We start from the raw sequence: 26,625 nt of genomic DNA on the forward strand, positions 1-26,625 counted from the left end.
GTTAATACTATTATTAGACTGAGTTATCCCTCTTACTGACTATTCCATCCATATCGTTTAATTAGATGTGTACTAAAATGATGATAACAAAGAACAAAATTATAAACTTAAATTAAAAAAAATTATAAATTGCACATACTCATGTTCATACACACAATTTAACATGTAAGCTTAATTTACTTTTATATCTTCCTGTACTTTTCATAAATTTGTATGGCCAGTCATGGTGCAGGAAATAGACCATGCCTGGGAGAAAGCTGTTGCATAGATTTACACCTTTTTCTTTACTGTTATCAGCTTCAAAGGCAAACTGCATTCCTCTCACACAATTACATTTGTACCAAATTCAACTTCCAGCAATTAAGTACAATTTTTCTCCAGCATTTACATTCTGCCAGCAATTAAGTAACAAAAAGTATGTTGTTCTACTTGTAATTCACATGCCTATGGGGAATTTTATCTGCAGTTCCCTTAACTGAGAATATATGAATGCAACATCAACAAGGCCCATTCTCAATGAATAAATTTAAAAATAGCAATGACTGTCATTACAAAATCTGCACAGCCTCTTAACTTCCAATCCCTATTTTTTTCTACATGTGAAAACTGGGTCAGGTACATATGCCTGAAAAATACTTTTTCTGGGACCTAACAGGAAACTGGATTGAAATTTAATACACTATTTCTTTTGTTTTAAAGATAACATTATAAAGCCTTACAAATTTAAGTAAAGACATGAAATAAAATGTTTTCAAAGAATTCACACTGTGCAAAATAACTGGTGTGATGACCAAGAAGAGCCCTGCATCTGATCATATGGAGTCCTGCATCTGCTCATATGGAGCCCTGCATCTCATCATATGGAGCCCTGCATCTTATCATATGGAGTTCTGCATCTGATCATATAGAGTCCTGCATCTGATCATATGGAGCCCTGAATCTGATCATATGAAGTCCTGCATCTGATCGTATGGAGCCCTGCATCTGATCATATGGAGCCCTGCATCTGATCATATGGAGCCCTGCATCTGATCATATGGAGTCCTGCATCTGATCATATGGAGCAGCCTAACATGGCATAAATGGTTGAATTAAAATCAGTGACAACTAACTGGTAGTCTGTTTAGTCCCACAAAGTAATAACTCGACAATGACATTTTTGTTTTGGGCGTTGAGGTCTTACTGCCCAAATAACGGCACCATGTAGCTTGTTCCGACTTTGCTTAACATCGGAACAATAACAGTGTTTCCCTTTACTCACATTTGTGCGTCAGGGATGCATGCTGGAGAAAACTGACGCACACATTTTGTTGTCATGCGTTTTTTTTGACGCAAAGGATTCTCATAATGTGATCAGGTATTATTTAATACCCAATGCATTGGATGATGGATGGCATCGTATATACTTCGAGCATAAGCACTGACTGGTTCCCCGCTTTGTTTGTTCCTTGCCTTGCGCTCCTCTATTCGTATAGCACAGTGCAACGCAGGGAACATTCGAAACAATGAACCGGACTAGCATAGACAATGTCATGACGGAGTAGCGTCCCCTAATCTCGCGAGCTCTCAGGTGATTTCCATCGAGCTCAGCAAGCTGTCATCTAGATGTTTAATCTCAATGCTTGTTGCACTAGAAAGTGATCTCCAGATTAAAATGCGTGCACTAAAAATCATTAGCGAAAAATGTGAAAGAAGCAGAACACAAAAGAATAACTGTGGATCTAACTTTAATGAAAAATGGAGAAAATAATGCCCTTAACGGGAATACGGTATTCATACATTAGGATTACAGGTGTGGCTTATGCTCGCGTGATTACGAAGACTGCAAAAGTGAATAATCCTTTCTTGACAAGGTTTTAGAATTTTAAAAAATCTGCCCTCGTTCTCCACAAGATATCTGGAGAACACATTATAACCCAAGACAATCTTTAACAACAAAGAAATCAGTAAACTTGCAGAGACAAATGCGTTATTTGGAGTACAAAGTCAGCGGGTCATTGCAGATTTCGTTGGTTTTTAACTCTGATGCAATAAAAGATAGATCTTAAAGTTCAAGTGTAACTTATTAGAAAGAAGATGAATCATTATCCTCCTTGATATTTGAATAAATATGTTCTAGGACGAAGTACAATGAAACCGATGATAGTACACATTTTATGAAAAGCAGTAAATTAACTGCCATTTGGTTAAAAAGATTTATTTGGCTTTTTGTATTTGCTTGTATGTACTGTGTATAATATTGCTTCATATTGATTATAAGAAGACTGTTAAAAGTATGACTTTAAAAGAAAAATGAACTAATAAAATTATTTTTTAATGGACAATGCATTTGTTTGTTAATTGTGCATGTTGATTTATTTGTATGTTTAGCGAGAAAGAGTATGTTGTGCAAGTTGCAATATCCTATTTCAAGCTGAGTCATATGAAAATTTGTCAGTATATTTTTGACCCCCACATTTTTTATTTGACCCCCAGTTCTGACACCAAGGGGTTTTTTTACCCACAATTTTACACCCCCGGGGAATACACTGAACAAGTAAAATTTTCAAGAATATTTCCCACACTTGGCAGCCCATATTGGTACTTCTCTACCAATGAAACTTATAACGTTGTAATCAGACTTCACTTAGTCGGATGTCTTTTTCCTAATATAAATTCCTACACAAGCAAATGGACATGTTTTCATGTTCCGTTGGCTTACATTTCAGTTGGATGGAATGCGATGGAAGCCAGGAATACTGAAATCAGTTAAAAGGATAATAAGAATCCTGAACAAAATGAAGCTATCTAAACACTTTCTTCAATATATTTTTATTCATTTCATTAAAGAAGTATTCTTCAACGTTTCAGAGGTATTTTGTAAAACTTGTCAAGGATGAGACTGGCACAAGTGTCAAGTCTATGTCTGTTTGTAATCTGCTTACTGGAAGTGCAACCAAGCTGTCAACACCTAAAACAGCACCACTCTACCACTGACAGAGATGAGAAAAAAATCTGTGCATTAGGAAGACATTCTAAGGGAAACAATCTGCAGTGTTATTCAAGTAACCCAGCAGGGAGAGATAAAGGTGAGTCACAAATTATATCTTGACTCATCAGAAGCATCAGAATTCATTCAGGTTATAGGAACCTGGACTAAGTTTGGGTTCATGAGGAAATTCATCCCCACATAAACAAAATCCTTAAATGGAGTGTAGCACTGAGATCTTGAGATGGGTAGAAGACCCTAAAAAGTTACTGCTGACCAGTAAGGGAGCAGATCCTGATGTAGGAACTGTACGTGATCATTGTGGATCAACCCAACATTGAAGTACAGGAGAATAAGAATTCCCAGTAATTGGAAATATACTGCTGCTACTACCATAACTTTGGTAAATGCTGTCATTACAGAAGCAGGAAAGACTGAAATGCAGCAAAACACTTGCAACCATGTCCTATTGACTTTTTGACTCTATTTGAGGATGTATTCACATCAAATGGATGAGGTTTATAATCATGAAAATGAGTAAGCTATGCAACAGCAACAGGTTATGTATTACCGCTATTAAAATCCAATTTAAAGTCAACCACTGTTGCAGTGTTGTTCTCTGTAACTAGACTTTTCACTATCTATTTCAAACCTGATGAATGATATAGGGATAAACATTATGTTGTTGTAGTAACAAAAACATTTCTTACATCCAATCATAACAACAGTAACTGGGTGTAATGAGTTTGGACCAGTTGACTGGTATACTGTACAGACTAGCTGACTGGTACAGTCTATGGACCAGCTCATTCATACAGTGTATGGACCAGACGACTATTACAGTCTATGAACCAGTTGACTGGTACAGTCTATGGAGCAGTTGACTAATACAGTGTATGGACCAGCTGACTAGTACAGTCTATGGACCTGAGCTGACTGGACAGTCTATGGACCTGAGCTAACTCGTACAGTCTATGGACCAGCTGACTGGTACAGTCTATGGACCAGCTCATTCATAGTGTATGGAGTAGTTGACTAATACAGTGTATGGACCAGCTGACTAGTACAGTCTATGGACCTGAGCTGATTGGACAGTCTATGGACCAGCTGACTGGTAAAGACTATGAACCAGATGAAAAATGTTCACTTCTAAATAAATGTATTCCCAGTCTCTAATGACTAAGAATGCAAACTTCAAAACAATTAAATCACATAAGGCAAAGAAGAAGAATTTTTCATAATATAAATTATTGAAATAAATTATATTTTGTAGATTACTCTTCAAAGAAATTTATATTGCACACAATGCCTTAATGGAAAAACATGCTTTGTAAAGGAGAGTAAATATGCCCTAATACAAAATACTTGTATGATATTGAGCAATATTGATGTTATATGTCTGTAACCCAGTACTATATGGAGAAACACCCAGCTGGTACATGCAAAATGTCTGTCAGGACAAGTATGACCATCCTGATATGTTTCTCTAGATTCTGACTATTTTTGAACATAGCTAACTACATGTATCTCTTTGTATTTACACAGATGGAATCAAATGACAGACAAACAGACAGACAGGCAGACAGAAAGATAGACTGAAAACAGCAGAATTAGCTTCCGGTGGATGAAAGCTACACAAATATGGAAATCACAAGAACAAAAAAAAATATGTATTTCCTTTGTCCTCTACATAGTGTGAAAAGCCTAATTAATGCTAAAGGTAAAACTGACTCGTACACATACATGGTTAATGTTAACCAATAAAAAGCCATGCAGTGATTATGATGCCAGTGTTACACAATGTCCCGCAGAAAGCTTACTCCTAGCCTTGTGTACCACAGCGATACTGACCCAAATGATGCATGATACTGGATGAATCTGAGTCTACACAAGATACACTGAAAGGAATACATCTGATAGCTCTTTACTTTTCCCATGCATCCAATTATCTATCCTCAGCAACAAGTGATTGAGACACATGTAGCAGTGTCCAACACTGCTATGAAGGATTGTTTATTCTGGCAGAAACCTGATCATAAATAATACTGTTAATTTTGGCAGGTTCCTCTCATTCCTTGTACAGAACATTACCACCCTGCCTGCCCCTAATCAGCTGTTCTAGTGCAGTTCCAATTTCCACTACTTCCAATTAACCAGAGGCTGAAGTCTGAACAATGACTAAAGACAAACACTACATTATTACAGACTGACTCACAAGTATTGCAATCCAATCATAAAGCTTGAACCATTGATCCAAGAATATCAATGTTACACACTATGCAAACAGTATGCAATCAATGCTCTCTCTCTCTCTCTCTCTATCTGTGTGTGTAATGAAACATGCAAGCAGGATTACTTTCCTTGACAATAACTTGAGAATCTCTAATGCTCCACCATTTGACCATAACAATAAGTACCAGCCAATACCTCGGAAGCTCAGCCAATAACCACTGCATTAGACTAATATCATTTCCAGGCAAAAAGTCCATCACTTGTATTTGTAGTACTTCTTTGTCATTGACCAATACGGAAAAACAAAGATTCCAGATTACTGTTAGAGAAAACAGCTATCCATAAATCCAACCATCCCACCAACCAACAAGCCATAAATACCTATATCTACTGATCAACCAGTACTTCATAAATATGTCACCAAACCCCTTTTGTTTTATAAATTGTTACAAATATTTACTAAGGATATCTTTTTCTAACAATCATATTTTCTGATAATATGCCAACCCATATTTTTTTAAACATTTTTTAGGTTTACCCCATCCCCTCAATCCTCCCCCAATAGATGATGTAATACATATATAACAGTAGTGTTACTTTTATGTATGCATGAGTACATTAAAATACCACGTCAAATAAAAAAAGACAACTAGTTCCAAACAAAAAGCAAAATATCCAATTTCATGAATTCTTAGCAATTCTGTTATTCTCTAATTCTTTGCGTCTATAACTTTTTTGATTGAAGATATCTAAATTTATAGGTACCTCAAAAATTTGCTTTTTTGAGCATCAGTTATATGTACAACTCAGAAAATAATAAAAAAGTTCACCCAAAAAATTCATACAGTACAGTGGATAGATAACAGATGGATGTGTGAATACAATTAGTAGATAATTAATCTGCAAAATCTCTTAAGTAAATGAAACTAACACGAGTCCCTTGATAGGACTGATGCTCTAATGGGCAAAAAGAATTTCCAAAAATAATATAAGGTCATTTCTTTCTTTCTTTTTCACCTACTGAATATCTATGATAGCTGGGATTTTTACATTTTCAGCTGCTGTAATTGATATAATGCATGTCAGACTGGCACCATTTCCATTTAGTAGACATCATAAGAAATCTTTAGGACAAACCCATTTCATAGCAATCATCCTTACAGTGGTAGTAGTGACAAAAAGAAAGAGTTTGAAAACAGTCATTATGGCAGCCACACTGGACTGGTACCATTTTCATTTAGGACCAACTAGTATATAAGTTTTTGGATATTTTCAAGATAGCCACCATGGTGGCCATATTGAGGGTTAATCATTTTCATTTAGGACCAAGTCGACACCAAAAGAACTCTTGTGATGAAAACTGTACATCAAAATGACTCTCCCTTTAACAAGATTTTCATGTCTGATCATCACCATTTTATGATCAACAAAACATAATAACATGACTTTTATTGAAAACTCCATAATGATATGACTGTTCATTCAGAAGTAGTGATAACAAAGATTTTCAAGCTGGCCACTGCGGTAGCCATATTAAATCACAGACCAGCACCATTTTCATTTAGGACCAAGTCAATGTCTTATAAAGTCTCTTGGTGAAAACAAAATGTCTGTACGCCTTTTTCCTTCAGGAGAAGTAGTGATAACAAAGATTTTCAAGATGGCTGCCAATGTGGTCATTCCAGATTTAGATCATCATTATTGTTACTTAAGAACAGCAAGACATCATAAGAAGTCTTTTAGTGATAACCCAATGCTGATATGACCATCCATTCAGGAGTAGCAATGTTATGTATATCTATATTTTTTGTATCTCCTGGTACATAATTTTATGTAATTTTTGTAATTTTTATTCAAGGCTATAAATTGTATAGATTATCTTTTGTTGGTTGCATACGTACATAGGATCTGTTGTAAGATATTAGAGAACCCAAACAGAACAGAATTATTAGTAAACATGTTTACAAGATTCAGCCTTTTTTCCACTGGACAGAACAGTCAGGTGGTATCAAACAAGAATAAAGTTAATTTCTGTTGGATGAGTAACATCAAACGAAAAGGTTTTTTGAAATTTTAGAATGAGTAGTAAGATCTGTCACACGGGGGTATTGTGTGAAATAAAATCGTAAGAAGAATAAAGTTAATTTTTATTGGATGAGTTAGGTTACATGAATAGGTATTTTGAAATTTTAGAATGAGCAGTAAGATCTGTCACATGGGGGTCTGTTCCAACATACAATCTTAATAGAAGGTGTGTATAAGGAGAGAACTGAGCAATTAATTTCATTCCTATTTTGGAGTCATTCTTATTTCTTGTGTTCCTGTTGTAACATCAAGTCTGCAGCCACGTATTCAAACCGTATACATAATGTAATTATTGTGGACCATTTCAGTACCAAACCTGCATCTGGCACGTCGTATTTAAGCAAGAGAACAAGTAGTGAAGTGGATATGTGTTCTGTGTTGAATAATATGATAAAAGGGATGAGTACCAACTGAATTTTTTTTCCTGAACCCTTATATACCTACAATATGGAAGGATGAAAGTATATATATATATATATATATATATATATATATATATATATATATATATATATATATATATATATATATATATATATATATATATATATATATGTATATATATATATATATATATATTATGGGTAGGGATGTACATGTAGCCTCCTTAGTCGACTGGACCCAGCCGAGTTGTGCACAAACATAAATATGGTTGATAAAAATGGGGGTGATAGAGAATGGTGGGAAAACAGGACAAAATGGGAATGGAGAAATCCGACCAGGTAAAAGTTAACCTGGGCAGTTAAGCTTTTCTGTTATTATTTTACTTTCTGCATCATTTTCCCAATGTGTAATGGCAATAAACACCTTTTATTCCAATGTACATCTTTTATAAACAGAAACTTGTCACCCCAATGGCAGACAAAGATTGGTTCTGAGTAACCCCTCACTCCAAATTAATCTATCATTATGGAGTTTTCAATAAAAAATTTGTTATAATGTTTTACGGTCTTATATTTTAATCCACACAAAAACCAACAAAGTGTGGATGTATTCTTAATTCTCTCTCTCTAAACATTCTGGATCCACCCATGTTAAATGCTAGATCACAGGTGGGCAAAATACAGTCCTCAAATAATGATTTTTTTCCACTAATTTAATCTGAGGGTGTGGCTTAAAATAAAAACCTTATCTGCCCATGCCCTGGAGGAAGTTGCCAATGCCTGTGCTTGATTAACAACAAAATTCAAGTTCTTGGGCTCCTTCAGCTGATGCATCCAATGTATCCTATTCCATTACAACAAATACATGCATGTGTCTTGGAAGAGGCAGCTCAAAGTATATTCCAGATGCTAAAAAAATCAAATATTCCAAAAAAGTTATGGAATGTTTGTTTTCCTGTGGGATAATGTTTGGCAAGCTTTCAAGCAGAGTTCATTTGTATGGCAGGTAAATATAATAAGCTTATTATAACAATCTACAAAACAAGAGTCCCTTGAAGGGACTGGTGCTCTCCTAGCTAAAAAGAATTTTCTGGAATTCAAGATAAGACCATTTGTCTTTTAACTGCTGAGAGCTGAAACCATTGATATGTTTTTTAGCAATAACAAGAGTTTCAAAACAGCCATTGTGGCAGCCATAACATAAGATCCATACCATTTTAATTTAGAACAAACTAGCAATCATCAGAAATCTTCTAGTAAAAACCCCCATGTGAATATGGTCATCAATTTAATGGGCATGTGTAGCATCTAACAATTCATTTTGTATTTCTATTTAATACAGTGTAGCATCTAACAACTCATTTCCAATAGTCACAGAAACACAACTCAGAGTCATTTATAATTCATTAATTCATGCACAAACTGCACACATCACTGATGAAATTTGCAAACTGAAATTACACAAAATGACTATTCATAGGAGTAGATTTCAAAATGGTTCCAGAATTCTAACCTCATCCCTACTGACTAACCATTCTGAAAAAAAAATTCTAAAAAAAACCAATCTTTGTTCAAACACATGCACTCCTCTTCAATCACAGCTTTATCCACTAAATGGAGGAAATGACATTTCACACCAAAATCCTGACTTTTCCCCAAAGGTACAGATGATAGATGGATGATAAATTTTATTAAATGTTAAGCATATTAGCTTAGAATTAATCTATCAGTTAATTATCTCTGTGTGAAAACCCAAGGTATCCAAATGTTTTTCACTGACTTAGATTGACATTAGTTTTAAATAATGAGAGTTTGAATACTGATACAGTAACATATTAAATTTCATATGGCATTTTTCTTCATTAATCTGCATAGACAGGTACTTTATGACATCTTGGCATAATGATAAAATATGATGAAAACCTTTAGACAAAGAACCCCCTCTTACTCTCATCACATTTATAACTGTTGGACTATTATGCACCAATCAAGAATGTTGTGTCCAGAGTTTAATTTTCAGGTCCAAAGCCCTATCATAATGCAGCCACAAAACCCACCCTCATACTCAACACTATCATAATGTAGCCACAAAATCCACTCTAATACTAAACAGTACCAAATCCTCTCTTATTCTCAACACTATCATAATGTAGCCATAAAATCCACTCTCATACACAACACTGTCATAATGTAGCCACAAAATTGACTCTCATACTAAACAGTATGAAATCCTCTCTCATTCTCAACACTATCATAATGTAGCCATAAAATCACTCTCATACTCAACACTATCATAATGTAGCCACAAAATCCACTCTCATACTAAACAGTATGAAATCCTCTCTATTTCTCGACACTATCATAACGTAGCCATAAAATCAAATCTCATAATAAACAGTACCAAATCCTCTCTTATTCTCAGACTATCATAATGTAGCCACAAAATCCACTCTCATACTAAACAGTACAAAATCCTCTCTCATTCTCAACACTACCATAATTCAGCCATAAAATCCACTCTTACTCATTCAATAGTGTGACTGACTCACTTTATATCCATTTCAGGTTTTAACTTTGACAGTGAAGTGTTATGTATATTTGAGTTAATTTATATTTGATTTAATTTAATAGTTTGTTGTTAGTTTGAAGAAAAAAAAATATTTTATTCCATTACATGCTATTGTAATATAATTTTATTTACTGGATTTGACATTTTCCAGAAATTCAGTTTGACCCGTTTTTTGTAAACACTTAATGATAGACACTTTGTATCTAATGCTGACCTAGTTCCTGACCTTGATTCAGAATCAGTTGTCATTATTTGCCTTAACACTGGAGACATTCAGGTGTTTTATGTTGTGACCATTTTTTTTTGGGGGGGGGGCCTAATTAATTTTCTTTTTCCTTCTTCAAATTATTTTGATTCCAAGAGATTATTTTCCCCTGGAAATAATTTTGCTCTAAATTAATTCTTAGACAAGGAAAGTTATTGAAATTTACAAAAAAATTCAAACACTGGAATATTATTTTTTGTGATTGAACAAAGAACTGTTAAGACACATCAGTACAACACTGACCATAGCATATGTCATTGCCTTCCATTTTTGGATTTCATCAGGATTCTAACTCAGTTTCATTTGGACTTTTTATTACTAGGACTTTTATTTTTTAACTCTTGGATTGTTATTGTATTATTTATGGATTTGATTCATAAAACCTCAAGTTCTTTTCCTCATTTTTACCTCGTTTTTCTAGGGAAATAAATTATTTGTTAAATTTTACAAAGCTTGTTGTCTTCACTCTTTTTTTGTTGAGTTCTGTAAGAGCCTAAACGTAATAGAAGAAACACCTTCTAACCTGCTGCCACTTCTGTTTTATAATTAAATATTTATTGCTAATAATAGTAGGAGTGAAACAAAACGCAGATGCAATATATCAATATGATTCACAATACAGAGCCTATGATACAACACATTATTGACACACATATGAACTTGATTGATGGTAGGTGGTGCCCTTTAAAGTGATATGCTGGTTGTCTTTCCATCTTTAGAAGGTCTTTCAATGCTAGGTGGTGCCCTTTTATGTGATTTGCTGGTTGTCTTTTCATCTTTAGAAGGACTTTCAATGGTAGGTGGGGCCCTTGTATGTGATTTGCTGGTTGTCTTTCTATCTTTAGAAGTTCTATCAATGGTAGGTGGTGCCCTTTTATGTGTTTTGCTGGTTGTATTTTCATCTTTAGAAGGTCTATCAATGGTAGGTGGGTCCTTTTATGTGATTTGCTGGTTGTCTTTCCATTTTTAGAAAGACTTTCAATGGTAGGTGGTGCCCTTTTATGTGATTTGCTGGTTGTCTTTCCATCTTTAGAAGGTCTATCAATGGTAGGTGGGTCCTTTTATGTGATTTGCTGGTTGTCTTTCCATTTTTAGAAGATCTATCAATGGTAGGTGGGGCCATTTTAAGTGATTTACTGGTTGTCTTTCCATCTTTAGAAGGACTTTCAATGGTAGGTGGGGCCATTTTAAGTGATTTGCTGGTGGTCTTTCCATTTTTAGAAGGTCTTTCAATGGCAGGTGGGACCCTTTTAAGTGATTTGCTGGTTGTCTTTCCATCTTTAGAAAGTCTATCAATGCTAGGCGGTGCCCTTTTATGTGATTTGCTGGTTGTCTTTAAATTTTTAGGTCTATCAATGGTAGGTGGGTCCTTTTATGTGATTTGCTGGTTGTCTTTAAATTTTTAGAAGGTCTTTCAATGGTAGGTGGGGCCATTTTAAGTGATTTGCTGGTTGTCTTTCCATCTTTAGAAGGTCTTTCAATGGTAGGTGGGGTCCTTTCATGTGATTTGCTGGTTGCCTTTCTATCTTTAGAAGGACTTTCAAGATAGGTGGTGCTCTTTTATGTGATTTGCTGGTTGTCTTTCCATCTTTAGAAGGTCTATCAATAGTAGGTGGGGCCCTTTTATGTGTTTTGCTGGTTGTCTTTCCATTTTTAGAAGGTCTTTCAATGGTAGGTGGGGCCATTTTAAGTGATTTGCTGGTTGTCTTTCTATCTTTAGAAGGTCTTTCAATGGCAGGTGGGGCCATTTTAAGTGATTTTCTGGTTGTCTTTCCATCTTTAGAAGGTCTTTCAATGGCAGGTGGGGCCCTTTTAAGTGATTTGCTGGTTGTCTTTCCATCTTTAGAAGGTCTATCAATGGTAGGTGGGGCCATTTTAAGTGATTTGCTGGTTGTCTTTCCATCTTTAGAAGGTCTTTCAATGGTAGGTGGAGCCCTTTCATGTGATTTGCTGGTTGTCTTTCTATCTTTAGAAGGATTTTCAATGCTAGGTGTGTTTTGTAATGTGATTTGCTGGTTGTCTTTCCATCTTTAGAAGGTCTTTCAATGCTAGGTGGGTCTTTGATGTGATTTGCTGGTTGTCTTTAAATCTTCAGAAGGTCTTTCAATGCTAGATGGGGCCCTTGTATGTGATTTGCTGGTTGTGTTTCCATCTTTTGAAGGTCTTTCAATGGTAGGTAGGTCCTTTTATGTGATTTGCTGGTTGTCTTTAAATCTTTATAAGGTCTTTCAGTGGTAGGTGGGGCCCTTGTATGGGATTTGCTGGTTGTCTTTCCATCTTTGGAAGGTTTTTCAATGGTAGGTGGGGTCCTTTTATGTATGTGATTTGCTGGTTGTCTTTCCAGAATGCAAATTACAGACATACATCGTATTTTTCATTTTTACTAACAAAAATGAATACCTTTGCCTGCAGCAGCTGTCTGAGATGAATTCTCAATTTAAAGAATAACAATGCAAAACAATTATTAATTATTGACAAGTACTGACAATTAAAATAACTTGCATACAGTAAGTATCATTTTCCACCATTAGTATCAATATGTGTAACGGTACTATTGAATTGATCCATCAATGAATTGTTTCACCCCCAGCTATAGTACAGTCAAATTTATTCCAACAGATTCTGCAAAATTCATTATGACAAACTCAATATTGTAAATTTGCACATTTCAAGGCAATATGAAAGGTAAGGCATTAGTAAACCAAACAATGTCACCAAACCAAAAACACAAGTATAACCTAGTTTTGTCCATATATTAAAATTATGGATTGTGGCCTGACACTTGGTACATATCATACCAGCCCATCAGGAACAGCCATTTTTCAGACAATTAGAACTTTAGGTAATCAGTTTTGCTGCACAAGGGGTCACTTACACTTTCAGGATGGAGTCCATACAAGTGAACATGCCATAAAAAATGTGTATCCAGGTAATATGTTCTACCATCTATAGAAAACTGTAAGCTTTTATAAAAAAAACGAACATTTACTATGCAGCTAAATATGAAGCAAATACTGCAATATTACATCAGCAACATGTCACATGTTTCTCCGTGTGTGGTAGTGCAAAGAACTTGGGGAGAGACTAGATACAAGACAAGATTGTGACTGCTGTCTCTTATTAAAGAATAAACAAAAATTTTTTAAGAATAAAAGTGTATACAATTTTGGTTAATTGCAAGAAAAGTAATGTGCAAGAAAAGTATACAGATAGCAAAAAGTCCATGAAACCTTGGATTATAAGTATTGATTAGCTTCCTACAAAAGAATGGCCCTCTTGGACATTCTTTGTCAGAATTCCAATCTGAGCGATGTTACTACAAAAAATTTAAACCACCAACATACCTTTTTATTGATGCGTTTGATAAGGAGTCTCTGATCTTTAGCCTGAGCAGATCAAATGAATTTTTAATCACTCATTCAGCTATTACCTTACAGAGTGCTTGTGATAGGGAATTGTTTCCTAACATTTATCAGTCCTTATCATTCATTGGGATAGATATTTAACTCTGTATAACATTTGGAAATGCACACCAACATATATCATTTCATCACTTTTCATTTCTTGAACAATTAACTACAGAAAAATATCCATTTTTCAAAAATTTAGAGATACAAACAGATCACTAGTAATCATCTGTGAGTTCAGACAAGAAAATGAAGGACCTTAAAGTAACCTCCAAATCTGGTCATGAATAATCCCCACCCAACTGATAACAGTTCAGACCCATACGTACCACCACAATGTGTGCTGGCATATCTAGGTCAACACTGTTTATTCTACTGACAAGAAACCAACAGCATCGATACTGATCTGCTGGTGTACAATACACAGGCACATGCTGGTGCACAATAAACAGATATATGCTGCTGCACAATACAGAGGCAGATGCTGGTGCACAATACACAGGCACATGCTGGTGCACAATACACAGGCACATGCTGGTGCACAATACACAGGCAGATGCTGGTGCACAATACACAGGCACATGCTGGTGCACAATAAACAGACAGATGCTGGTGCACAATAAACAGACAGATGCTGTTGCACAATAAACAGGAAGATGCTGGTGCACAATACACAGGCAGATGCTGGTGCACAATACATAGGCAGATGCTGGTGCACAATAAACAGACAGATGCTGGTGCACAATACACAGGCAGATGCTTGTGCACAATACACAGGCAGATGCTGGTGCACTATACACAGGCAGATGCTGGTGCAGAATATACAGGCACATGCTGGTGCAATATGCACTGTCAGATCTGGGTCTACTCTCCTTTTGTAGTAGGGTAGACATCATATATAGGTACATAGGGTACATGTCCTCTCATGATCAAGAGCTATAAACTAATTTATGTATCCTCACCAAAAGGCAATTACCACGGCAACCATTTAGAATCTGTTTATGATAATTTTCATGATGAGAAGGTATTGAATATTTACTTTTAAAAAAGGTCCATAAAAAAATAGGACTTGATGGATTTTACCACTTTCTGTCTTCATCAGTTTATGTCTTTGTTTTTGTATGCCTTTTGGGCTGCCTAAACTTATTTATTATTAAATAGCCAGGACAGTGCTGATATGCTGTTGAACCCTATACATGCATATACTACCAAGAGCTCTTTATACTTTACCTGCATCATGGGCAACAAAAGCGTGAAGTTGATCAACTCCAATTTTAACATCCATGAAAGGTAATAATTTCAACAGACTATGATTATGGAACTGATTCAGATAACTACACTGTATTTATATTAGAAACAAACAAAAAGACTTTTATTTGATTTTATCAGCAATCAGGAAAAACTAAACCACAATCAGGAAACACTAAACCACAGGTATACAAGGAGTCTGTTACTCAGTAACTGGTTCATATAAGCTTGCAAGATTTTTCATCACTGGTGGGCAACTACAGAAAACAGCTATTTATTGCACAATCCTGTGCATGGTGTAGTTCATGCTCCACATTTTGTCAGATTAACAATTTCAACAGAACATAACATTGTTAAAGATCTACATGTACATTATGTCTGGACTAACAATTTTACCAGAGCATACACTATTAAAAAAGTTTTATGCCTGAATACATGTAATGGAAATTTATTTTGTTTCTAATTCTTACTCCTCACTACTATAGAACGTTGCTGTGCCTTAAAACTCCACTCTGCAGTCCTTAAGCCAAATATAAATAAAGATGTGTTTCTGGTTAAATTGAGAGAAGAAAATGTTGACAAAGATGGACTTTAATGATTGTTGTTGTTGTTATAGGATTTAACACAATTTTTCAGCACAAGATAGGCTATACATGGCAGCCAGTATATATGGTGGAGGAAAAACCCGGGAGAACCCCGGAAAGAACCAACAACCCACGAGAAGCTACTGGCAGGCTTTCTCACATAGCCACGTTGGCCGAGCCCAAGACTCAAACCCACACAGAGGTGAGATGGCAGTGATCCGTAATGGTGAGTGCTTTAGACCACTCAGCCACTCAGGGCCCCCAATTTAATTTAAGTAAGTATAAACTAGAAAATAAGCATGATTGTGAAACTGAATTTCATTTTGACTGTAGTTATATCCCTCTGTTCTTTTGTTTCTCCCAATTTTTTCCCAAACGAACAGGTGGGGTTGGCAGAAAAAATATGGAGGTCATGTGACCAGAACCACATATTTTTTTCATTTGGCCGTATCATTAACCGTATATCTCAAAAAGTATCTGAAAGTCATCAGCTATCTTTTCCTTAATATACAATAAGCATCCTTTAAAGATAGCACTTCATAACAGACCTAACTACAACAAACTACAGACCGTATTCTACATAATATTCATACATGCTTTAATATTTACTGATTCCACCTTTCATAAAAATGGGATGGAAACAATGAAGGGAACTAATTCTTCTAACCTGATCAATTTCATTTCAAATCTGGGTATAGTTTCCTTGAGTGCTTATTATGTCCATGATGGGGACACTGACATAAATGTGTGAAAACATTAAAAGGGGTTCCGAGTGTTATCAGAAATTTGCCAAAATTCTACATTTTTAAGAGCACCGAGTGGATATTATGTTAAATATGGTATGATGTCTTTCTGTGCACTAGTTGTTACAATAATAAATGATTAAGCCTTTGAAATACACAAGCTGATTTGTTCAAATGACATCACTAAAAGAACCGTTTTTTCATGTATTAATACACTTTTCTTGTGTGCTTTGACAATGTTGTAAACAATGTTTAAAATATAGTTCTGTTACTTTTTTCATGATTATTATTTTTAAAACTATGTGAAATTATAAGAACTGAACTCATGAAAGTTGAATTTTTTTGCTACACACTGCAGAAACAGACTTCACTTACAGCAGAAGTACTATGTATCAAATATAACATAACCTCGTTTACGCAGATTATAATGATCAAATAACCACGTTTATGAAAAAGTATTAAAAGAAATTTGACATGATCATACTTACACAAGTATTAAACCATAATCTGACATAATAATCATACTTACACAAGCAATAAACCATAATCTGTATAATAATCACATACCAAATCTGACAAAATAAAGACGCTTATGTTGTTGTTCTTGTTGTAGGGTTTAATGCCATTTTTCAGCACGTGATAGGCTATACATGGTGACCAGTATTAATGGTGGAGGAAGAACCCAGGAAAGCCCCAGAAAGAACCACTGACCCACAAGAAGCTACTGGCAAGCTTTCTCACATACCCACATCAGCCAAATCCAAGACTCGAACCCACGCAGACAGAGGTGAGATGGCAGTGATCCATAACGGAGAGTGCTTTAGACCACTCAGCCACTTGGGGCCCCAGACGCTTATGTAGAAGAATTATATCAAATTCAACATAATACACACACCCTATGCACTTAAGGAATTATTATCATGGCATGTTTTGTGCAGGTGAAACTTTCGATCATAAAAATTTCCATATTGTGTATGTAAGTATTACCAATGTTATCTTTTTCTCTGAGCAATATTAAGCTCTTCATTTTAGAGGTGCACTGCCATTTAGAGCTCTTCACTTTTTGTTGGAGGTGTACTGTATTTTCAAATATGACCATGTTGAATAAAGTGCATGTAAGAATTTTGTTTTCTGAGATGACATTAAGTGGAAATGAAACATCAGACATACACAGTGTTAAGTTCCACGAAACCTGCAATGTTCTAGACAGGTTTCAATAGCCATTCCATTCTCAAGACACAAGCCAGGACAAAGAAACATGCACTCTGAATGTCAAATATTTTTACAAGTTATACTAAAAAACAGGATGTCCACTTATTAAGGAATGACTAGTTATTACATCAAATACAGTAGTATCTGTGAAACTTTTAAACTTTCTGTCACTGATAGTGGAATAAACTCAAGTCCATTGTATGCTGAGAAAAAAAAACATGCTATATATATATATATATATATATATATATATATATATATATATATATATATATATATATATATATATATAGTCTCTATCCCTTATAAACCAGGCATCACTTTTCATATTCTCTTTAAGACTATGGCATACATTGTGGATTACATTACATCTGTGTAATGTACACCAACTATAAACAGTTTTCACTGACATTAAAGGATTCATAATTGCTCCATATAATATGCTACCAACATGAAAGTAACTACCCTGTTATGAGGGCATTAAATCTCTGGTTCTCATTCCATGCTACTAGTGTCTTTATAAAAACCAGATCACTACACAAGTATCAGTGTATTCATGGAGCACCTTCCCATAAACCCATGTAAACACCATACAATAAAAGAATTCCTGACAAAATGATTCACAATGACCTAGAATGAACTGGATCAATGACCCCTGGGCTGATGACCCATGGCTACAGAAACTACATATACATTGTTTACAACATGAAAAACATGCTGGGAAGCTATGTTTTGTAGAAATAGTACAGGCTGTAAGCATCTTAGCCAACCCACAATTGATATAGTAATTCAACAATTACAATAAAATAAAATGGGCTATCTTTCCATGAATCCATTCAATATCATCATTAATTTCAATACTCTCATATAAAATAATGGTTACTTTTCTCTCTGATTAGAAAATCTCTGTGCTTTTTCCTAAATACCTATCTCTGAAGATTAAAATCTCTATCTGTACAGGTTATGCATTGATGCACAAGGCAAGTTATAATGCTGGTTGAATGTGGGCTTCATACACCAAGTTGCACCAATGCAACAGGCAAGTTATAATGCTGGTCGAACATGGGCTTCATACACCAAGTTGCACCAATGCACCAGGCAAATTATAATGCTGGTCAAACATGGGCTTCGTACACCAAGATGCACTAATGCACCAGGCAAGTTATAATGCTGGTCGAACATGGGCTTCATACACCATGTTGCACTAATGCACCAGGCAAGTTATAATGCTGGTTGAATGTGGGCTTCATACACCAAGTTGCACTAATGCACCAGGCAAGTTATAATGCTGGTTGAATGTGGGCTTCATACACCATGTTGCACTAATGCACCAGGCAAGTTATAATGCTGGTTGAATGTGGGCTTCATACACCAAGTTGCACCAATGCACCAGGCAAGTTATAATGCTGTTCGAACATGGACTTCATACACCAAGTTGCACCAATGCACCAGGCAAATTATAATGCTGGTCAAACATGGGCTTCGTACACCAAGTTGCACTAATGCACCAGGCAAGTTATAATGCTGGTTGAATGTGGGCTTCATGCATCAGGCAAGTTATAATGCTGGTCGAACATGGGCTTCATACACCAAGTTGCACTAATGCACCAGGCAAGTTATAATGCTGGTCAAACATGGGCTTCATACACGAAGTTGCACTAATGCACCAGGCAAGTTATAATGCTGTTCGAACATGGGCTTCATACACCAAGTTGCACCAATGCACCAGGCAAATTATAATGCTGGTCAAACATGGGCTTCGTACACCAAGTTACACTAATGCACCAGGCAAGTTATAATGCTGGTTGAATGTGGGCTTCATGCATCAGGCAAGTTATAATGCTGGTCGAACATGGGCTTCATACACCATGTTGCACTAATGCACCAGGCAAGTTATAATGCTGGTTGAATGTGGGCTTCATACACCAAGTTGCACTAATGCACCAGGCAAGTTATAATGCTGGTTGAATGTGGGCTTCATACACCAAGTTGCACTAATGCACCAGGCAAGTTATAATGCTGGTTGAATGTGGGCTTCATACACCAAGTTGCACTAATGCACCAGGCAAGTTATAATGCTGGTTGAATGTGGGCTTCATACACCATGTTGCACTAATGCATCAGGCAAGTTATAATGCTGGTTGAATGTGGGCTTCATACACCATGTTGCACTAATGCATCAGGCAAGTTATAATGCTGGTCGAACATGGGCTTCATACACCAAGTTGCACTAATGCACCAGGCAAGTTATAATGCTGTTCGAACATGGACTTCATACACCAAGTTGCACCAATGCACCAGGCAAATTATAATGCTGGTCAAACATGGGCTTCGTACACCAAGTTGCACTAATGCACCAGGCAAGTTATAATGCTGGTTGAATGTGGGCTTCATGCATCAGGCAAGTTATAATGCTGGTCGAACATGGGCTTCATACACCAAGTTGCACTAATGCACCAGGCAAGTTATAATGCTGGTCAAACATGGGCTTCATACACGAAGTTGCACTAATGCACCAGGCAAGTTATAATGCTGTTCGAACATGGGCTTCATACACCAAGTTGCACCAATGCACCAGGCAAATTATAATGCTGGTCAAACATGGGCTTCGTACACCAAGTTACACTAATGCACCAGGCAAGTTATAATGCTGGTTGAATGTGGGCTTCATGCATCAGGCAAGTTATAATGCTGGTCGAACATGGGCTTCATACACCAAGTTGCACTAATGCACCAGGCAAGTTATAATGCTGGTCAAACATGGGCTTCATACACCAAGTTGCACTAATGCACCAGGCAAGTTATAATGCTGGTTGAATGTGGGCTTCATACATTATGTTGCACTAATGCACCAGGCAAGTTATAATGCTGGCTGAGCATGGTTTTCAAACACTATGCTGCATTGATGCACTATACAAGTTATAATGTTGGTCGGACATGGTTTTCATACACTATGCTGCATTGATGCACCAAGCAAGTTATGATGTTGGTCAGACATGGACTTCATACACCATGTTGCACTAATGCACCAGTCAAGTTATAATGATGGTTGAATGTGGTTTTCAAGTTTTCAAACACTATGTTGCATTGATGCACCAGACAAGTTATAATGCTGGTCAGACATGGACTTCAAACAATATGTTGCACTGATACATAAGGAAAGTTAAAATGCTGATCAAACACGGGCTTCATACACTATGCTGAATTATATCCAAGCTTGCCAAACAAGAACACTTACTTTATAACACTGAAGTATTGCAAATAAAGAATTCTTTTAGTTCCAACAACTGGTTTTCACCTTCTTTTTTAGAACTACCATATTCATTTGGCTGTTGTTTTTAAAACAATAGTGTTCCATGTAATATCTGCAATGCTGTGCTTAAAAAATTATTATCAGGGTTCTTATGTTATGTGTTTAGGTTCCAACAAGCAGTAACACAAGAAAGAGTGAAAACAACAACCTTTGAAAAAATATAACAAATTATTTCCCTGGAAAAATACTTTAAAAATGAAAAAATATGAACTTTTAAGAATCAAATCCAAAAATATACCAGAATAATCCACAAATAACATTTAAGAAGTCCTAATAATAAAATGTTCTAATTATTTCAAGTTCAAGCCCAGCTGAAGAATCCAAGAGGGAAGACTTGACATATGCTGTAACATGTAGTGATGAAGTCTACAGTTCTTGTAGAAATAAGAATTATCACTCTGGTTTTGGAAAGCTGAATAAATTTTTATAACAGCTGTCCTTATTCAACAATTTCACATGAGCACAAGCATTTTCCAGGAAAAAGAATTAATTCTTTTGAATCCAAGTAATTCTGAAATAACTCCAATCAAGTAATTTGAAATAACTCCAAACAGTACAACATACAAATTCTTGTGTAAGAAAAAGCCCAGCTTCTACTGAGAATACCTCTCCAAAACAAAGACTATATCATCTTCTAAAATGCAAAAAGGGGGTCACATGATCATGTTCTACAACCTCATAGAAATTAGGTACTTGTTAAAGATCACGTACACTCAGTGTAGCCCTGACAAAAACCAATCATTTTACTCTAAGAAATAAAAACTAAAAAAAATCATCTACATCTTAAGCATGTAGTCCCATCATGACCTTGACAACAACCAATCATTTAAAAATAAAAATCGAACTTATTTACATGGTTGCTACTAATTCTGAATCAAGGTCAGGATCTAGATCAACACCTGTTGTTTATAAAACGAACAGTCAAGGTCAAAACTATTTTCTGGAAAAAGTATCATCTCCAGTAAGCAAATTTAAATTACAATAGCATGTAATGAAACATTTAAAACCGACAAACAATTAAATTGAAATAAATATATATTAAATCAGATATAATTGAATCAAATATACATAACATGGTAAATTACAAGAGATTAAAGCTATAAGGGCACCATGACAAAACCTACAAAATGGCTCTATCTTGTATATGTACATGCTACAACAGTTTACTGACAACAAGAATAAGCTATGTCATAGGTATGAAGTATTACAATGGATTCGTTTATTGTCTGTAATTGACAGATCTAAATCTCAACCAGGACTGTGTAAGGACAATTTATAAATAGTCTAGGACTTATTAATTAAAATACAAACCACATGTTTAATTTTGTTAAGGAAAAGTAGAGGAGCCACTCTCAAAAAGATTTCCAAAACATCTGATTTGTGAGCTGTAATATTTCCCTTCACCTGAAAATCCCAATCATAAATTTCACCATTCTTCCAATTTATCTAGTTTGGAAGCAAGGAAATGGTTTGTTAAAAAATATGACAAACTATTCTTTCAAATAATCAAGGTTTTAGGTTTAAGCCATGTTCAAACATTAAGTTTCTAATTAAGAGGAGCCACCCCTTAATTTAGTCAATGAAGTTACTAGTAATTCCAGTTTCTTTTCGGAGTGCTCCCAAAGTAATGATCTGTTATATCTGACAAATTCTGTTAGAGAATATTCTAGTAATAACAACATTCACGTATGGAGCACAAAATGATACAAGGGAATGAAGATAGGCAGACCCATTTTTTCAAAGTGGATCTGAAAAGAATAAGCGTGCATTTGATATAAATGATACTCAGGTTACTTAGTGTGAGGGAGAAATTACATGGTTCAAAATGTGATGAAACATCAATATTATCTGGTTTTAATGGAACCCAATGATGCTGAGGACTAATATCTTTCAAGGTTCAGTATTATAAAAATTATCTTTCATATAAGACTCTTTTTTTCCACGTAATGGTCGCATTGGGGATTTAACATAGCTCCAGCAAGGAAGCTGATCACGTGATTAGTTATTATGTTTAATTTTATTACCGTATGTACTCGCATATATGTTAAATCCATCTGCAAACTGTAAAGACCCAGATCCTGCAAAGTGCGCAGATCCAGATCTGCCATTACATAATGCACAAGCAGATCTGGGTATATGCAGTGGCCAAATCAATAGAACAAACAACACATATCCTGATCTGCTGGCACATTATGCAATAGCAGATCAGTGTATATATAGTGGCCAAATCAGAAGAATAAACAACACAGATCCTGATCTGTGGGCACATTATGCAATGGCAGATCAGAGTATATACAGTGACCAAATCAGCAGAACAAACAACACAGATCCTGATCTGCTGGCACATTATACATTGACAGATCAGAGTATATACTGGCCACATCAGCAGAACAAACAACACAGATCCTGATCTGCAGCACACTATGCATTAACAGATCAGAGTATATAGTGGCCACATCAGTAGAACAAACAAAACAAATCCCAATCTGCTGGCACATTACACAATGGCAGATCAGAGTATATACAGTGACCAAATCAGTAGAACAAACAACACAGATCCTGATCTGCTGGCACATTATGCATTGACAGATCATAGTATAAAGTGGCCAGACTAGTAGAACAAACAACAAAGATCCTGATCTGCTGGCACATTATACAATGGCAGATCAGGGTATATACAGTGGTAAAATCAGTAGAACAAACAACACAGATCCTGATCTGCTGGCACATTATACATTGACAGATCAGAGTATATACTGGCCACATCAGCAGAACAAACAACACAGATCCTGATCTGTGGCACATTATGCATTAACAGGTCAGAGTATATAGTGGCCACATCAGTAGAACAAACAACACAAATCCCAATCTGCTGGCACATTACACAATGACAGATCAGAGTATATACAGTGGCCAAATCAGTAGAACAAACAACACAGATCCTGATCTGCTGGCACATTATGCATTGACAGATCATAGTATAAAGTGGCCAGATTAGTAGAACAAACAACAAAGATCCTGATCTGCTGGCACATTATGCAATGGCAGATCAGGGTATATACAATGACCAAATCAGAAGAACAAACAACAAAGATCCTGATCTGCTGGCACATTATGCAATGGCAGATCAGGATATATACAGTGACCAAATCAGCAGAACAAACAAAACATATCTTGATCTGTGGGCACATTATGCAATGGCAGATCAGGATTTATTTGCCTGAACTTGACCAAACTTATATGCAATTAGATACAGCAGAGAAATAAATAACTCAGTTATCCTATCTAGTTTTATTTCATGAATAGATATCATCAAAACTAGACAATCATGCCAGGATTACTCATTATCATAATTTAAAGGAAGAAATTATGTTCATTTGTTTCACCAGCTGTTCGTTTGTTTCATAGCCAAGAATTTTATTAATCTTACAGGATCCTAGTGGGCAAAAGTCAGAAAATTACAATTGTTGCCACTTGCATTTGCGATGTTTAATGGAAGTACTGAATGCAGAACTGCATATATTGGAATTGGTTCCTTGCAAAGATACGGACTCAATCAAACAGAACATGATGGCATGTTAGCCACACGAGCTTGATGTTCTCTATGTCATTACCTTCTAAAAAATTTGATTATGATCTTGACATTACAGATATGATGAAATGGAAATTTGTACAACGTAAGATGATGTAATTGGAAGAAATGATAAGAAGTCAGTTGTTGGATAGCTCTTTGAATTGGAAATGACCCTAAACTTTCTCTGGCAATTAAAGAGTACAAGGCAATACATGGCTTTTGATATATTACTGTTCTGTTCCAAAAATGCATGATAAGCAATTATTTTATTTACATTTAAAAAATTCAAAACAGCTGATAGATTTTTTAAAAATTTAATAAATGAATGATTTAACTAGTGTGAATGAACATCATATTAAAAAAAATTATTTGTATGCATCATTGTTAGCGTTTTCTTGAATGATTTTTTGGAGGCCTTGTTATTAGAAATGATAGTATTATGCCTATATTGCATAAAAAGCAATTTTGTGTCCACTCATTTGGAATTAAATTACACAAAAAAATATGAACTGGACATTTTTGCTCATCTTTGGGTCAAAAGTGGAGTAGAACCTCTTTGGTCCTAGTTTGCTACAGGTTTCTCAAAGTGGGTGTGGGTGGATTTATATTTGAGTATGGTAATTTCTTTGGAGAAAAATGGTACCTACCTACCCACCCACCTACCTTTCCACCCAATCACCTGCCTACCTACCTACCTACCCATCCAACCAACCACCCTCCCACCCAACCACCTACCTACCTAACTACTGAAACCAGTCCCCATGCAATACTTTGGAATCAACCAATTCATGGACTGATGTCAGTTCCTATGCAATACTATTTAATCAGCCAATTCATGGACTGAAATCAGTCCCTATCTAATACTATTTAATCAGCTAATTCATGAACTGAAATCAGTCCCTATGTTACCTGCTGTTGCATCAGATTATTCATGGACTATCTTTCCATAATATGTAATATTCACTTAACACTAAAAATATCCATAAGAGTGATTCATAACTAAGTAGCTGCAACAGACGCAATATGTGGGCAAATTCTTGCTTCCTTGATACTGGAATAAAGTGGTTTATAGTTACATATTAATGCTACAGTGTAGCATCTGCACAGAAACAAATTACAGATAGTACCATAGCTTTAATGGAATACTATGGACTATCTTTCTACAAATCTGTAATACTCACTATACAAGAAAAGTACCTCTGATTTACGAGACAAGTAATTGTTCTTCATAACTATTCTTCAAAACAAATAAAGTGAGAAAAACCTTGTTTTCCATGGAACTTGGGTTACGGGTGGTTGTCCTTACATGCAATGACATGATAATTACAAGCAGATAGAACATCAAGAGAATGCTATGAAAGTCATGTCTACTTACTCTTGCAAGGTGTGCTGAATAATCCATAATAAAAACAAACATGATCCAAATCACTGTCAGGCACAATCGGATTCTTTAAACCATCTTGGTGCTATGAATTTGAAGTTAGCACTAAAGCAGATGGATGGGGGTTTTTTTTATGCTGAAAGCTGGCACTGTGTCTTCACAATCTGAAGGTGTATACAAAAGGTGGAAGTAGAGTTCTCCTGGTTTCACAAGGCTGATCTTTCCCTCTCACTCTTGCCAGCCTGAGGGGCATACAGGCATATACAAGCCACTATTTGATGAACTGACATGCCTGTTGGGGCTGTGATTAGGCCAGGCAAAGAAAATACTGGGTTGCCACATAATACAAGATCAGACTAGATCTGATGGGAAAAGACCAGTAGAGGGGTTTTGCCAATCAAATAATTAAGATTAACCTTGTAGTGAAAACAAAATAGAAGTTCATGCCAATCACGCCTCTTACATACAATGTAAATTATGACTGATGATCACAAAATAACTCAGTGACAGAGAGGTTTTCCCATCCTTCACAGAACTATCTACCAATTACATGTACTTGGATAGAGAAGAGTGTAAAAGGTCATCATATAGCCCTTTTGAGCTTTCGAATCAAATTTTTAAAAAAAATAACAACAACCTTCCTCTACTCTCTAAAGTATAC

At 35.7% G+C, this 26,625-nt stretch overlaps 1 protein-coding gene across 3 annotated transcripts in view; it reads right to left on the reverse strand.

Annotated features, from left to right (window-relative positions):
* Positions 1-26,223, reverse strand: part of LOC149793018 (uncharacterized) — a 184,183-nt gene extending 157,960 nt beyond the window's left edge. For all 3 annotated transcript variants that reach the window (XR_016422692.1, XM_089966893.1, XM_089966892.1), the window contains exon 1: positions 25,959-26,223. The gene's annotated coding sequence lies outside the window, so the exon portion shown is untranslated. The remainder of the gene's footprint in view (positions 1-25,958) is intronic.
* Positions 26,224-26,625: the final 402 nt, after the last annotated feature.

This window comes from Sinohyriopsis cumingii, chromosome 8 (assembly GCF_028554795.1).
Source record: "Sinohyriopsis cumingii isolate HCF-2022 chromosome 8, ASM2855479v2, whole genome shotgun sequence".
NCBI lineage: Eukaryota > Metazoa > Mollusca > Bivalvia > Unionida > Unionidae > Sinohyriopsis > Sinohyriopsis cumingii.